This window comes from Castor canadensis, chromosome 8 (assembly GCF_047511655.1).
Source record: "Castor canadensis chromosome 8, mCasCan1.hap1v2, whole genome shotgun sequence".
Lineage (NCBI taxonomy): Eukaryota > Metazoa > Chordata > Mammalia > Rodentia > Castoridae > Castor > Castor canadensis.
In genome coordinates this window covers 60277271-60294641 of record NC_133393.1, presented here as the reverse complement: position 1 = coordinate 60294641, position 17371 = coordinate 60277271, and the positions used below count along the sequence as shown (strand labels likewise).

The 17371-nt window shown below is 39.3% G+C and overlaps 1 protein-coding gene and 1 pseudogene across 7 annotated transcripts in view; one reads left to right on the top strand and one right to left on the bottom strand.

Moving 5' to 3' along the window:
* Positions 1–17371, top strand: part of Ppfibp1 (PPFIA binding protein 1) — a 145263-nt gene that overhangs the window by 2018 nt on the left and 125874 nt on the right. The window lies entirely within an intron of this gene.
* Positions 8664–9960, bottom strand: LOC109699521 (nucleophosmin pseudogene; annotated as a pseudogene).

Below are 17371 nucleotides of genomic sequence, written 5' to 3'. Positions count from 1 at the left end.
TTTATATACTTGAACCATTATTTCTCTTTCTTGGTCCATGTCAATGAGGGTACTTGTGGTATTTTTAAAGGACAATAGGTAAAACATGTTTGAGTTATTGAGAAAGGTGGAATCAGGTTTTGGTTAAATTCCTTTTGATGAACAGTTACATTGTTCAGATAGCTACTTTAAAAATAAGGGTCAGCTGGCCTGTAATGGACAAACATTAACTTGAAATCCAGGCCACACTATCATCCAGATCAATTGTGCCTAATTTTAAGGCTACCATCGACATTTCTTCAGAACAAGTTCATTGAGGGAGCTGTGTACGTAGATTTTTCATTACTCATTATACCAGCATGGGATAAATCAGAACAAGGTCATTTTTCCTGCTACTAACTAGCTGCTGACTTCTTTTAAAATCTGTATTGCATATCCATGAAATATTTGCATTTTGTAGTTAACCATGTAAATAATTTGTTACATTAAAATTAACTTTTTGAGTTTTCCATCTCCTATTTTTACAGGGAGATTTGTCTTAAACAGCACAATATTCAAATTTAACTGAAGGAACACCTCATTTGACATTCTGTCTTTTCAAAGACCTTATTGTCTCAGAAGACCTGGTTTAGATTAACTTTTCAAAATAATGTGTGAGTTAATGAATGCTTATCCTTTCATATTTAGGTCTATATCTTGATTTCTGTGTTAAAGAAATGTCACTTCAAGGTGAAAACATGGGCAAGAACTATTGTATAATGATTTTTTTATTTCCAGAGATTTCCCTAGAAAGTCATTAGTTCTGATGTTAAGGGAAAAAAAAATCAATCTGAGCAGCCAATTGTGAGTTTTCAAAGAACTATAATAATTATTATTATATTTTTAAATTGTGGCCAAACAGGTGGATTTAAGTATGAGATTCATATCTATTTAGGTCAATATCATAATGCTGGGGACTGAACCCAGGGCCTTGTTTGTACTGGACAAGCACTCTACCACTTGAGCCACACCCTGTCCCCAAGGTTGGCATCACATTTTGATGCTGGGTGATGTTTGGAAATAAAGACAACAAAGTGTTTGTCCTCTGACTAGCATTTCTGTTCAAGTAAAGGTAATCATCAAACTATCCAAAATCAGAGTGGGACTTAACACAGTTCCCTCAGCTGTATTGTGTTAGGTTATTTGTTTCTCAAATTTATTTCAGTGCTTTTCAGAACTTACTTCCTAGTAAAAGCTTTAGCTATTGTCACATATACCACAAAGATTAATGCTTTATTAAATGAAAATCAGCTTTAAAAAATTAAACTGAATTAACCCAAACTACAAACTAATTTTGTTTTTGTATTCCTTATCTTAGATATAATAGCTATTGATGCTAGTTTGGCATAGGTGATAGTATTTCAAAAAGCCAAGTGGTGAGTGTTTCTTTTACTTTAGTATTTTTTTTTTTCATTCTGAAGGAACCAAAACACCAAACAACTGAGTTTTAGATTAAAAAGTAGGCCAGGAGTTTTAAGTTTGCATACTTGTTAGGCAGTTTTAGGGAAGAAGGGAGGGTCTCAGTTATGTGTGTAGTAGTCTGTACATAGTGAAGAGTTTCTATCTGTGAAATGTGGGTTTGGACACCAAATGGTCCAGATGGGTATGTGGTCACAGTTTGTGACTGACCTGGGGTTGTGTCTCCCTGGAACCCCGTGTGACTCACATTTTGACTGGCCCACATGAACATCCTTGTTTTTCTTGGCAAGTGTGAAGAAATTGAGAATAGAAAGACCTTTTAGTGTTTTCTGTACAGTGGTCCACCTAAAAATGTCCATGGCTAAAAACTCAGACAGACTCAAATTGCATTGAGTACCAGTCATTCTGGCAGAGGCTCATGGCACAAATATGGATCTTGTAGGAGAAAGATCAAGCCCTGTACTGTGTGAGTTTGGTTAGATTTCATAGATAATCTGAACCAGGATAGGTCTGGGTATTTTCACCTTTCCTTTCAAATTTTAGGGAAATCAAGCATTTGACATAAAACACAGCAGTTTAGGAAAGTAGGGGTGCTCATTCCTAGTATGTATGTGGCCTTTGGTAATAGGACAGACTTAACTTCACCTTGTGAAAGAGTAAGATGCTGTTTTCAGTGGTAAGACTATTCATAAGTGACCAAATTCTTCAGGTGAGCAAGGTAGTTCTTGGGAAGAACTAGCTGGGCCCATTGAGAAGTGGGTTAACTCTTTCACAGTATGAATGTAATACAGAACCATATCTCTAACTGTGCCTTTGTTATCTTTTCTGTGTTTAGGCTCTAGCTCACTGCATTACTTTTGCTGGCTCTTTGTCACCCTTCTTCATATCTGTAGAACTTTGCACACAGTGTATGAGGTGTTTCTTTTTTTCTTTTTTTTTTTTTGTGGTGCTGGGGATTGGATTTAAGGCCTGGCACAGGCTGGGCAAGCGTTGTAGCACTGAGCTACACCAACCCCTTATCTGAGTTTCTTATGGGGGAAAGTTTATTGAATTTACTTTATTTAGACCTTGAGGCTTGTTTGAAGGTTCTAGCAGGGATTGCAGATACTCATATACCTTTGACCAAAAAATAGTCCTCCTCTATCAGAGGACCAAGTACATGGAGTTGTGAGGAAGGAAGGGGCACCCAACCTAACCAGCCAGATCAGCTGAATCAACCCTGGTGATCAGTGGGGTGACAGATGTCCCAGGCAGATCAGCCTCACATTCTGAATGTGTGTTATTTGGAACAAGTGAAAGCAAGGTTAGAAATCTGTGGCCTGCTTTGTTTAGGTGCAAGCTTGACAATTTGGCTGCAGTTGTATAAATAATGTCTCCACAACCATTATCTTTTTCAAAGATGCCGATTCTTAGAATAACACACAGTAGAGAATTTTATTCTGTTTGAATTGGAATTTGAACTCCCTCTACTTTTTCTTGTGAATGATGGAAGAGTCAAAGTAGCCTGTGGGTTTTCCTCTAAATTAACTCTGGGGAGGAAGGGAAATGGTGATGAGGCAGAGGAAATGCTCTGGTTGAACCTGTGAGTCCCATAGGACCTGTGTGTGAAGCACCTGGGTCTTAGTGTTTTTCCTCTTGATCAACTGCTTGGGTTTTTAAAAAAAAATTTCTTTTAAATCAAACTTTCACATTCTTCATCTTCCACCTCTATCAAATGTGTGACTTTGCACAACTGAGAAAGCGTCTAAACATAGAATTAAGTTTCTTGACTGTTCCAGAATATACGATGTCTGTTCCCCAACCTTGGTTGAGAAAGTAAAGGATGTTTTTTATTAGGATGAAATTTATTAGTTATAGCATAGAGCTCCAGACCCAGAAAATTGTGGATTAAAGTCCCTTATCTTTCCTGGCTGTGTGATTTGGGTTATTTAAGTCTTCTGTGAAATAGGAGTGGTTGGGTGGTTATGAGGATTAAATATGGTAACATCTGTGAAGAACTAGCAGCTGTTTTCGTGGCAAATAACCTATACTGGACTGGTGACAGATACTGGTATTATTTCGTTGAACATTTGGCAAGCAATCCCCAGCCTGGGTAGGAGGGTAGGAGGTCTTCTTGGAGATGAAGGGTGGACCAACCATGTTCTTTACTCTTCACAGTATTCAGATAGAGATGAGGGCAGAAAAAGGATAGCAGTCTGTTGGGCCTTTTGGAGGCAGTTGGGAAGATCATGCTGTAAATTAGACTAGTCTCAAGAATGAAGGAAGCTTGGGCTTAGTGGGTCCCACTGGAGGAGGTGGGTTTGAATGGGCCTTGAAGGATAAGAGATTTTGAGGAGACAGTGGAGGGCAATGCAGTCTATAGTGAGATTACATTTAGAGAAAGAGAGAGAGAGATCAGTGTTGTGAAGAGAGGTAAGATTTACCAGGGCTAGGTCTTAAAGGTTTTTAAAGAGTGACAAAATTAAACTTTAAAACAGGATTTTTTTTTTTAAGGTGGGGAAGAGGGTGGTTATTTATAAAAATGAGTCTGGAAATGGTATATTGGCTGTTACCAGGGGTAGATGTGGTGGAGGAATGGGGAGAACAGAACACCCTTAGCCAAGAAGGCACACAAACAAAGCTGAATTTTAAGGGGAAGTATGATGAGTAAAGATTTGAACCTCTGGAGTTTGAGAGTGCATCATGACTCAGAATACTCACCTTAGTTTTCTCATTGTGTAAATTGGTGAAATAATTCTGTCTCTGCTTTTTAGGAGAGTAACATGAGCTAGTGCTTCCCCAGGCCTTTTTATGTAGCAAACATTTCTAAGCATCTTATATATTTTAACTTAATATAATTCTTACATTAGCCCAAAGAAAAAACATACAGGTATTATACCTATATTATAGATGAGGACTCTAAGGCACAGAGAGGCTAAGGAACTTTCTCAAGGTCACACAGCTAGACTCAGGATTTAAACTTAGACAGGAACATTTCTAGGGCGAGTATCCTCAACATTAGTCAGTTCAGCTTCCTACCTCTGGCTTGTTCTACACTTGTTATATTAAAAGCTGTTAAGAACTGTTAGTTGAGGATTGGGGTGTGGATCAAGTGGTAGAGTGCCTTCCTGGAAAGTTTTAGGCCCTGAGTTCAACCCCCAATACCACGGGGAAAAAAATGTTAGTGGAAATTACCTGCCTAAAGATTTTTAAGCATGAATTTAGAAATTTAGGTTTGCAGTGTGGGTAAAGTCCTAGATTGATGGGTCATCTCCGTAGAACTGTCACATAAAGAATGAAGGTAGATGTGCTCCCCAAAGAAGAGGATATGCTTGACATTTACAAGTGGCCAGATACTGAAGGAGATAGAGCAGGAACCATGAGAGAAGTGGAGGATGGTGGTGGCTCAGGGAAGAAGCACACCCTATGAAAGGGATTGTCCATATCATCCTGGACAGCAGGGTCATTATGAGGACAGATCTGAGATCTGTCCCTGGTCTAGCTGCAAACTCATTTTGTGAGCTTGGAGAGAGAGTTTTAGTGCATGAGAGAGAGGGAATTCAGAGGACAAGAAATGGAGGGATACATGGGTGGCCGGTTTGTCTTTTGAGGAATTGAGAGGTATGGTACAGTAGCCTGGGTTGGAGGAAGATCCAGGGAGAAAGGGTGACAGTGTGGAAGCAAAAGAGAACAGGGAATGAGTGTATGGCATGGGGGAGAAAGACAGGAATAAACTTGATCTTGTGGACGGTGGAGGATTAGTCTTGAAATCCATAAGGACCTTTCTTGAGATGGGGTGGAAGAAAGACCCTGGGGGGAAGTGGGAGAAATGTGATGCAAAGTGTTAAGAGTTGAGCAAGTTCACCAGTAGGCGGGCTATGTTGTTTCAGTAGAGTCAAAAGCAGTGAAAGGAAACCCATAGACAAGTCACTAGGGCTCCAGAGAGGCTGGCTCTAGGGAAGAATTTGAAATACTGACAGAAGTCTTATCTAAACAATCCAAAGTGACATATTTGCCAGGATGTGTCTCCAGGCAAGAAATTAATTTATTGAAGTGGAAAGTAGTGGTACAGAAAAACAAAAACAAAACTGTGAAATTAAACAAAGAAATACTTAACTGTGTTTGACTGAGGAATTTTTAGACAACCAGACTTAGTGGTTCATCTACGAGCATCCTGGGGGGAAGCTTGAGCACTGAGTGGTGAGAAGCAGCTTCGTTTTGGTGTCACTGTCAGGATTTGGTTGAAATGGAACCACCAATGCACCAGGAAATGCTTTGTAGTAATTGTCCTTAAGAGAGACATTGCATTAAATACTGCCATTGTTCAGGTTGTCATGAGTTTTCATTTTAGCTGATTATTTCCACGAGAATCTTTAGTGGAAAAGACATTGGGTTGTGGTATTTCATCAGATGGGTTGTGGTCATGACATCAGGTAATGGAGAAAAGGACTGAGCAATCCAGTAATTAAGTGTGTGGTACAGCAGACCCCTTATTTTCGGTTTCACTTTTTTGCTCTCTCAGTTATCTGCAGTCGACTATGGTCCAAAGACATGGAAAATTCCAGAAATAAATAATTCATAAGTTTTAAGTTGTATGCCATTCTTAGTAGTCAGATGAAATCTTGCATTATTCTGCTTGGCCTACCCAGGTGTGAATCATCCCTTTATCCAGTGTGTCCACCTTGTGTATGTTACCTGCCTATTAGTCACTTAGTAGCCATCTTTGTTATTGGTAGAAATATTGCAGTGCATATGTTCAGGTAACTCTTATTTTATGTATTAATAAACTGCAAAGTAATGATGCTACAATTAGAATATGCTGAAGAATCTTGGCATGCTTCCTTTAGGTGAAAATGTGAACGTTCTTGATTTAATAAGGGAAGAAAAAAATTGTATTCTGAGATTGCTTTATCTACATACAGTAAGAATAAATTTATCAGTGAGATTGAGAAGAAGGAAAAAGAAGTTTGTGCTGGTTTTGCTGGTGTGCCTCAAACCACACAAGTGTTCAATCAGTGCTTAGTTAAGATGGAAAAGGCATTAAATTTGTGGTTGGAAGACATGAACAGAAAAAGCATGCCTGATTTATAAATTAGACTTTATTACAGGTATGTATGTATAAGAAAAACACAGTATATATACAATGTTCAGGCTTCCACTCAGGGGTCTTGGAACATATACTCCATGGGGAAGGGAGGACTACTGTACTAAAAATCACCACCCCTTTAATCCATTGATTAAGTCTTCTGGAGATTGCTTTGAATATAGCAGTAAAAGAGTAAAGGCTTGTCCAAGTCGGTGTAGCATATTTAGTAGATTCAATAGTCTCACTTCAGTGTTCTAAGCGGGTCCGGCTACATAATTTGTGGAGCCCAGTGCAAAATGAAAATTTATGACCCCTATTCAAAATGTAGGAAAAAGTGCTATTTAAAAATATGAAATTTAAGGTGTTTTCCTTTCTTAAACAGTCTGTCTCCTTCCTTGCCATTGTTTGCTATTTAATGTTATTTTAAGTGAAGAAAAACTAAAAATTATAGCATGAATTAAATTTAAAAATTAAATTAAAAAATAAAAAATTGAAATTATTAGGATGAATTTTACCATTCTTATATTGGTTTAAATGCAAATATAATAGCACTGAATTCATATGCAGAATTCCTGAAATCCTGTAGTTTGTGTTTCAGAGTTTATGCATCCATATGTTATTGTTCTTACCAGAATAACAGAAACTGTACAAAGCTAGCTCACCTATTTTTATTTCATGTCTTGAAATGTACACAATCTGTCAGTGCTCTACGTTTGGCTTTCTGATGCGTAAGGAAGGACTGAAAGAAGAAGGAATGAGGGTTGCCGTCTTTTTCTTTTTCCTTCTATGCCATCATTTTCAGGGTGAGTGGTTGGCAAATACAGAGAAGTAACATGAATAAGAGAGGATATGATAGGAGTCCTTGGTTGTGTGTGTTTCTTAGAAAGACACTGCCTTGTTTCTATGTGCAAAGCAAGGTCTGGTTCAAAGGGAGGGTAGTCTCTTAAAGCTGTCTGCTTACTCAATTGTTGTAACACATTTAACCTTGAATTTACTTTGAGTCTTGCTGAATTCCCATGTATTGTGTCACGAGAATTTGTGCTCACAGAGCATTCAGTGCATTCTGTGTGGATGAGGTAACAAGGAGCATTGGCCACACACATTACCAGGATCTCTGCTGGCATGTGCTCCATTGTCCCATCAGACCTCATTTACAAAAATTGAGTTAGAAGTTAAAGTTATTAAGATTCTTTGAAAGCAGAGAATAAATCAAGCAGGAGGCCTTTCTGAGCCTGGGGTCCTGTGTGACAACCCAGCTCACAGGTGCATGAAGGTGGCCCTGCTTCTCAGAAGTCAAGAGTGTGTTTTATAAAAGCAAAATGTTTCTCTCTGGTATTAAAGTCTCAGCTTCATTATTACAGGTTGCAGTGGGTCAGGTTTGTGTGTGGTATCCTAGGAACTGTCCTGGCTATTGACACTTCATTTTTGCCATTCCCTCTATCATTGCTTTAGTCTGATCGCAGTTGTCTCTGAATGGACCCTGCAGTCTCTCTATTCAAGGAGAGAAAATATTAGTCTCTTTGACAAATCGTCCAAAATAAACCTTTGGCACTAGGCCACCCTCCTGCTCCAAAGCCATCTTGGATGTCCTGTGAGCCTTGGCTCATACTTGTGGTCCTAAAATGCACGTTGTGTAAAGACAGGTTTGGTGTGGCCCATGCAAGCCTTAAGAAATTTTAGTCAGCATTTGCTTTGGAGATTTCACTTCCTGAAATTCATCATTAAAATTTAGATTAAGAAAAGAAAAGATCTGTTTCCCATAGGCTCTTTCTCTGGTGCCTTAGAGAACAGGAGGAACTAGACATGGGGAGAAAGGTGGAGGGTTTTTTTTTGGCAGTACTGGGGTTTGAACTCAGGGATTTGTGTTTGCAAGGCATGTGCTCTACAACTTGAGCCACACCTCCAGCCCTTTTTTGCTCTGGTTATTTTGGAGTTAGGGTCTTGCTTTTTTGCTCAGGCTGGCCTGGAACTGTGGTGCTCCCATCTTGGCTTCCCTTGTATTCTGGAATGACAGGCATGAGCCACTGTGCCCAGCTATTGGTTGAGATGGGGACGCTCAAGCTCTTTGTCCAGGTTAGTCTTGAGCCGTGATCCTCCTGAGTAAGATTCCAGGCATGAGCCATCGGCCCCCAGCCAGATTGACTCTTTGTTCTGGCAGAAACTTTGCTTTTTTTTTTTTTTATTAAAATACGGAGTTTATTTCACACATATTGGTCTCCCACCATCTCCATGTCTGACCACCACTACATCCTAGCATAACATTCCATACACACTTACACCAAGCAAGGGTGGAGGCTCCATCTTTTAAACTAAACAAGCATTTTGGACAACACATTCTTGGCAATGGAACCTGGACAACATTTATCAAACACGGGAGGAATGTTCTCACTTTGCATTATAAAAAGGACAGCCAGATATCAACTCTTACATAAGTGAAATAAGACGGAATTTCAACAAACTGTTTCAACTATTTTTTCTTAAAGAGACTTCCTCCACTGCCAGAGATCTTGAATAGCCTCCTGGTCCGTCATCCGGAAGCAGTTCTTGACATAGTTGATGAACTTGGCTTCCACCTTGGGAAGAGAGCCCACCTTTTTCTATACTAGCTTGCATTTTTGCTTTAATGTCTTCTACAGAACTAGGTCCTTTTGGTGTTTTAGGAGTTTTTTTCCTGTTTTTTGAAGGATTCTTGACCTTTTGATCTTGGTGTTGATGGTTTTGAGTCTTTTCCATTCTGGTTTGATTTTTGTGCATTTTTGGCTGGAGTATCTCATATAGATTTCTTCACTGGAGCCTTCTCTTCAGCTTCATCCTCTTCAAAATCATTGTCATCGTCATCCTCCTCATCGTCATCATCTTCATCCTCTTCATCATCATCTTCATCAGCAGCAAGTTTTACTTTTTTCTGTGGAAACTTGCTACCACCTCCAGGGGCTGACCGCTTCCCAGACACACTCAAGAGTTTCACATCTTCTTCCTCCTCATCTTCTGACTCTGTGTCTTCCTCCACAGCTACTAAGTGCTGGCCGCTGATATGCACAGGCCCCGAGCCACACTTCAACCTCAAGACCACAGGTGGTGTAATTTCAAAGCCCACAAGGGAAACCATTGGCTGTACAGACATTTTCAGTGTTGCTAATGTCACTTTAATTGGACTGCCCTCGTAATTCATTGCCTCTGCTTCCACGATGTGCAGCTCATCCTTGGCACCAGCGCCTAAACTGACCGTTCTCAGGGATAACTGGTGCTCATTTTCATGGTTATCCACCTTAAAGTGATAATCTTTGTCGGCCTTTAGTTCACAACCGAAAAGGTAGTTCTGGGGCCTCAGGGGGCTCATGTCCATATCCATCGAATCTTCCATGGGGCGGTACCACACTCTCAGGTGGGGAGAGAAGGAGGACAGAGATAATCGACTACTGTTCTCGAGAACAGACGCACAGGACGGAATCACGCCAGGGCAGAAACTTCGCTTTTATTTACACAAATTTAAGGCAAGTAACTGCCGATTCTCTGGGAATGCTATGAAGCAATCGGAATGCTGATCTTTTATTCTGAGAAATTAGGTTCTCTGTTCCTAACTCTGCAGGCATCAGGGTTGGGATTTTAAATGCTCATCTACTGCATTGGTCATGATTCTATGTTGTCTTTGAAGCTTCTTTCCAGCCCCATAAATTTGAGATACATTGATTCTTCCAGTGCCTACACCTATTTCTTGTCACATATTTGTTTTTTAGTTGTCTCTTCAGACTGTTCTTTGTAATAGGAACTTCACTTGCCCTATCTCAGGTAATTACGAGGCCCACACTAACATTTTACAGATGAGGAAACAGTTTTCTCAAAAACTGACTCTTTTTTTTTTCTTTTATTATTCATATGTGCATACAAGGCTTGGGTCATTTCTCCCCCCTGCCCCCACCCCCTCCCTTACCACCCACTCCGCCCCCTCTCTCTCCCCCCCCACCCCCTCAATGCCCAGCAGAAACTATTTTGCCCTTATTTCTAATTTTGTTGTAGAGAGATTATAAGCTATAATAGGAAGGAACAAGGGTTTTTGCTGGTTGAGATAAGGATAGCTATACAAAAAAAACTGACTCTTCAAAGGCTTATCTCTTACTTTTTCAAATAGATTATGTACTAGTTGCTTTTGATGTCAGGGCGTACTCCCCAGTAAATAAATATTTATGTGACAAGGTGCACTGAGGTCCATCCCTGGCTCCATGGGGGTGCAAAGGTGACTAAGATAGAAAAGATATGCATCCGTTGTGCTCTAAGATAGGCCTCTGTATTGGACTATGAGCACATGATAAAAGCGAGAGCACACAAGGGAGGGGTGAGGATAGGTAAGACACCTAAAAAACTAGCTAGCAGAGAAACTAAAGCAGATACCTTAAAGCAACTGAGGCCAATAGGAAAAGGGGAACAGGTACTAGAGAAAAGGTTAGATCAAAAAGAATTAACCTAGAAGGTAACACATACGCACAGGAAATCAATGTGAGTCAATGCCCTGTATAGCTATCCTTATCTCAACCAGCAAAAACCCTTGTTCCTTCCTATTATTGCTTATACTCTCTCTACAACAAAATTAGAAATAAGAGCAAAATAGTTTCTGCTGGGTATTGAGGCGGGGGGAGAGGGAGGGGGCGGAGTGGGTGGAAAGGGAGGGGGTGGGGGCAGGGGGGAGAAATGAACCAAGCCTTGTATGCACATATGAATAATAAAAGAAAAATGAAAAAAAAAAAAAAAGATAGGCCTCTGTTCTGGATAGTCAGTAGTATGGAGTTGTGGGTGTTGGGCTGTGGAGGTAGAAGGGCCTGTAACTGTGCATCAGTTTCCTTCCCCATTTGTCAAATGAAGGCAATAATAGTATATACTTTTGTAGCAGTGGTTTTCAGTGGAGGTGACATTGACCTATAGGAGCCATTTGGCAATGTGAAGAGACATTTTTCATGTCACCACCTGGTCAGTGCCACTGTATCTGATGGGTAGAGTCCAAGAATGCTGACAGTCATCTTATAATGCAGAGGGCACCCCATACACACACCTGAGTCCACTTGGCTCAAAAAGTTCATCATGCTGAGAAACCCTGCTGTTAGGGTTGTGGATATGAAACAAGATAATGAATGTAAGAGGTTGCCACAGTTAGATGTTACTCCAAGAAAACCACCTCAAAGATGCCGCATCAGTCTTTGAGAGGCAGATCCCTAAAAGCTGAATTGCAGTAACATCTGTGATCGTTGCCAAGGAAAGCCTGGCACTCAGGGTTTCATACTGTCCTATTCTGAAGTGGCAACGACTTATTGGAGACTGTTTATGTTACACTGTGTACTAACATGAACTGGCAGGTTTATCAGAGCTATAAAAACAATTATTAGTTTTTAGGGTGTTCCTAGTATCCTGCCTGCTTAACCAGTTTGATCTGCAAAGATAATTTTGGTATGCAAGTTTAAATCTTCTGATGAAAAAAGTTTTGTTTAATGAATTTCCGAAGTATGTTTTGATATACGCGAAAGTGTTTTCACATCAAGAAGCCTAATGTTTTCCTAGGCAGGGATGTAAAACAGCAGTTTTCTCCTTGAGGTCTACATTACCTGCCAACTGCATTTTGGTATCTGTAGAAGTGGGTGGATAGCTATTGAATTTCCATCTATTGTTCATTGTGTATTTACACTTGAAATTGTTAAATTCTGCATTTATTTTTTGGTGGGACTGAGGTTTGAACTCAGGGCTTCATGCTTGTGAGCAGATGCTCTACTGCTTGAGCCACACTTCCAGTCTATTTTGCTCTGGTTATTTTGGAGATGGAGTCTTGTAAACTGTTTGCCCAGGCTGGCCTCAAACTGTGATCCTCCTGATCTCAGCTTCCCAAGTAGGTAGGATTACAGGCGTGAGACACTTGTACCCTTCTTAAATTTTATTTTTATAATTATAAAAATAGTGTATTCATCCTACAGGAGATTGTAATAGTATAGAAAAAATATAAAGACACAGATTTAAAAAGTATCAGTAACCCGGCTACACAAACATGTATCTAACTTTGTTGTGTTGGTGTATTTCCATTTTTTCTCATTCATGTGTTTTTTCCAGAGTTGAAAGATTCTTACTATATAATATTGCTTCCACTTCCTTTTAATTTAATGTTGCTTTATTTGTATTTTCTTGAGCTACTAAAATATCTGAATATTTCTAAGGACTGCAAAATATTCCAGTTAGGGCTGTTTAATGATTATTTTAATCCATTGTGGAATTTAGAACCTGATTTTAGTTCTGATGAGCATCTGTGTCATCAGCATTTTCTGTATTTTACATCACTACTATCTTTAAATGAAATGAAAGCAGAGCCAGGATGTTTGGGTATGTATATATTGATGAATTTGCTATCATTTGCTACAGTGTTTCTAAGTTTTACTCCTCTTAGTACATTAAAAACATTTGATAATTTTCTGGGAGAAAAGATATTTCATTTTTCCTTTGTAACATATTTAATATTAATGAGATCAAACACACTTATGACTATTGGCTGCATTTTTTAGTTTTTGGTGGTACTGGAGTTTGAACTCAAGGCCTTGTGCATGCCAGGTAGCCCCCATACCTATTAACTGTATTTCTTATTTAACAAATTGTTCATGTTCTTTTCCCATCTTATCTATTGGAATTAATATTTTTCTCATTTGTCTAGTTTTATATTTCACTTATTAGCCTTCTCATAGTTGTTGCAAATATTTTCAGGTTTTTAAAAAATTTTTTCGTTTGGTTTGTATTTTAATTTTGTTTTTAGTGATATAGAGGTTTAAAATTTTTCTGTAGTCTAATCTATTATTTATCTGTTTTCTTTTCTACCTAGGATCTTCAATCAGCATTTATGTTAAAGTAGGTGATTGTAATTTCCTAAGGAGGCCAAGTGGGCCTTGAGTACTTCTGAGCCCTCAGTATATGCCATGCCATGGAAAATGTGTGTGTGTGTGTGTGCACATGTGTGCATGTTGTTAGACTGGGTGAGAAAAGATGAGACTCTTACTGGGTCAAGGTTTTACTGTTTTGTTTTTGTTTTGAGACAGGGTCTCACTATATAACCCGGGCTGGCTTTGATCTTGCAGTCCTGGGTAACAAATCTGTGCCATCACTGCTGGCTTGGTAATGGTTTTAATCTCCCTTTCCTGGAGGTTAAAGTGAACTTACTAAAGACAGGAGGACTTCCATAGATTCCTAAATCGCTGAATAACTGGTAACAGTAGCTGGCTGAGCAAACTGTGGCTGTACCTGGCAGAGCTGGCCCACTGTCAACTTTTATGTGTTTAGTCCAGGGGAGTTAGACTAAGCAGGGACTGTGATGAGTCCCATCCAGGCCTGTCCCTGGGGCTCCCGGCTTTGTTGCTCAGCTCATCCCAGCCCCGAAAATGCCCAGTTGCTCATCACTGCACCAACTCAGGCAGGAAGAGGTAGGTATCAAGAAACAGTGCTTACCAAGCACTTGGCGGTATTGTCAATCCCTTTTGTTGCGGCTTTTATAGATCCATCTCACCTCAGCATTATGAAGCTAAATACCATTTTCATCTCTATTAATTTGGAGGAAACCACCACTCAACGGAAGTATCATTAAAATATAGAGCTTCTGACTCCAGGACTGATCTGCTCTAATTAGGAACAATTCTATCCTTGTAATATGTGCTTGTAATTTCTTGGTGAAACTGTTAGGCAGAGGGTATTACCAATTATTTTAGGTCTTGGAGTCAGATGTAAGTTGGACAGAATCCCAAGATAGTCCTATCTTAGGACTGTGTGACTTATGACTTTGTTCCTTACCCAACCCAAGCCCTGGTTTTCTCATCTGTAAAATAGAAATAGCAATGTCTGCTTGATAGGAATACTAGAAAGATTAAATTGAGGTTATATGCAAGATGCCAGCATTATTTTTACTTTTTTCATTTGTTTTAGGAGCCCAGTAATGATTATGCCCTAAGTGTCAAAGCCAAAAGTGCAGCTTTCTTTTTTTGTTATTCCAGTTTCTGCTGGGTATTGGGGGGGGAGAGGGAGGGGACAGAGTGGGTGGTAAGGGAGGGGGTGGGGGCAGTGGGGAGAAATGAACCAATCTTTGTATGCACATATGAATAATAAAAGAAAAATGAAAAAAAAAAAACAAAAATTTTAGAATAACTGGTAAATCTGCTTGGACTTTTGAAATTTTAGTAAATATTACTTACACTTAAATGCCAAAAGCATTTCTTTATCAGATCTTCTTATTTTCCTCTTCAATAGATTTTCTTTTCTTTTGTGAAATCACCTGCTTCTCTTCTCCTTGGAGAGTTTCATGATGAATTTCCAGTTTAGGACTAGAGTCACAGCCACAGTAAAACAAGCTTTGTCTACGTGTTCATGTAAAAAAGCGCAGCTTTCTTGAAGGATGATAATTTAGTCATTTCTTTACACATACTTGGGAGTTTTGGCATTATTTGTGGAATTGTTACTTGCCCTTGTTAAAAACATTTAGGTCATAGAACAGCCTTAAAAAATTGTTTAAAACCATGAGAAAAGACAAACTTGTACATAATTCAGGAGAGAAAAGTTAAGTAAATTTTCATTTTTTATGCCATTTAAAAATTAGATTTGATTGGTGCTTATGCTAGAACAATCAACCTTATTTAACCATATAAAAGGAATTCCACTAATATTAAATCATTTCTGCCTAAAAAGTTCAATAGGAATTGCCATTTATTTTCTCCTATATGTTTATTTAGGCTTTACCATTTTAATAATGGTAGTATTAATATTCTCATAGTAATATTATAATCCAAGATAGTCTTTTTTTCTATAAAGATAGATATCTTTTGTGACTTTTCCTTAAAACATGCTTTGGCCTTTCTTCCCCTGAAGCCATGGTTGCATTTTTAATAAATCAACATAATATTGTAATATGGGAAAGGCTTTATTGGGTTAATAGGTGACCTTCTTGCTTCTGTTCTGGGAACTTAGCTCTGTTGCCCTATAGTTTCTCTATATACTTCCCTCATCTTGGTAAGCAGGGAAAGACAAAGATGGGAAAGCATTTTTTATATAATTGATATAAATTAGAACTTCCATATAATTCAGTCTGTGTGTATATTCCTCATCTAAGACATGGATACAGTTAAGTATTAGTGATTATGTAAATTTATGTGATTTCTAAGTTCCCTTTCATGTCTAGAGTTCAAGGATCAAAGTGAGTGAACTGTTAGTCAAATCTTGTAACTGTTGCAAATTTGAGTGTAAAGCCACATCCACATTTCAGTATGAAATTGTTTTCCTGAAATTCCAGGCCTGTTGCCTGATTTCTTAATTTGCAGTCAAAGTAGACATTTGGGGCCAGAAGTAGCTGTGATGGTAATAGTGAGGGAGGGAGATAGTGGTGGGGAAACAACGAAAGGATAATATTGGGACTGACTTGATTATTAGTTGGCAGGATTCAGAGGACTACAGTATATGCTTTGTGCTCCTGAGATAACAATCCAGTTGGGCAACTCTGTGCTGATCACTTCTAATCATTTTGGTACCAGCACTTTGAAACAAAGCCTGGATAGTGCATATGAGAACACAGCAGGTTTTGCCAGGCATTTCTTGTAGCTGGCTCTTTGGCTTATTTAGTAAATAGAATGATTAACTCTCATTATTGCTCCCACAAGCTGTAACACACCTACCTACCTGAGGCGGAGCCATGTTGCCTCTGTTCCTGACAAGATGAGAACCCCCATTTGGTCTCTTCATCCCAAGCATCTATGCATTCCAGAAACAGAACGCCAACTTGGCATGAGTAAAATCCTCCAAGTGTCTCAAATAACAGTAGACAAAACTTAATGACCAGGGACAGAAGACTTTTCTAAGACCAATTACTGTTGTCTAAGAAATCTGTACACTGTTTAAAGCTTTCTTCCCCACCTTGTGTATACAGCTGACGCAAAGCAGATTAGTGAGAGATATTGAATGCTAATATAACTTGATCCCTTTTACCTCTTGTTAGCTGGGATCAGAAGTTGTGGTCTGTATTTAGCCAGGGTGTGAGGGGGAGACAGGCAGAGAGAAACCTTTGATGGTGATTTGTGGCCCTGGCCAGGACCTTGTGTCATTGATATAGTCCTTGTCCCAATGAAGTAGTATGCAGGATGAAGGTGGGAGCCAGGCATGGAGGAAGCCAACTTTTAGGGCTTTGTATGCAAATTAGCAGAATTTATTAGGAAAGAATCATGAACCAAGACTCTGGCATTCTGATTCTAACATTGATGAGCTGTGTAACCTGGACAAGTCACTTAACCAGTTATAAAGTTAGTGATAACACCAGGCTGGCCTTCATAGAGAGGGCTTTCAGGGTGAGATGAGATCAGACATAAAAGGCTGTAAATGTTGGTTAGGAGTATGAGGTTAAGCTGAGTTTTCATATGGAGTGCATTTTCTACCTTTCTGACGTTCACGCCTCCAATAAGAAATAGACACTGCTTTTTCTCTGACTCTGGTGCTGTGACAACTCTCCTTCCATCCTTGTGCCAAAATTGTACTGGAGCCTTAATGATCCTATGTAGTTCTTTGAGGTTTTCTGGAAGACGATGCTGCCTCCTGAGCATGGCAGTACAGGAGCTCATGAGTTGTGCCATGGCCTGTCTTTCATCTGCTCTCTTAGGGATGTAATGATACTACAAAGTCAGTAATCCATCAGCTTCAAGCATTGTGCCCTGTTGTGAAGAGTTGAGTTTCTTGTGAGCAAGAAATTCAGGACTCAATTTCATTTGTCTATGTAGAACTGTTCTCTCTGAGTAGCCTCAGTATGTCTGTCTGCTGGGGCTGGAGGTTGCAAAGCAAGTGTCTTGCTGGTGGTCCCAGCTCTGACATTCTTGTCCTGGTGAC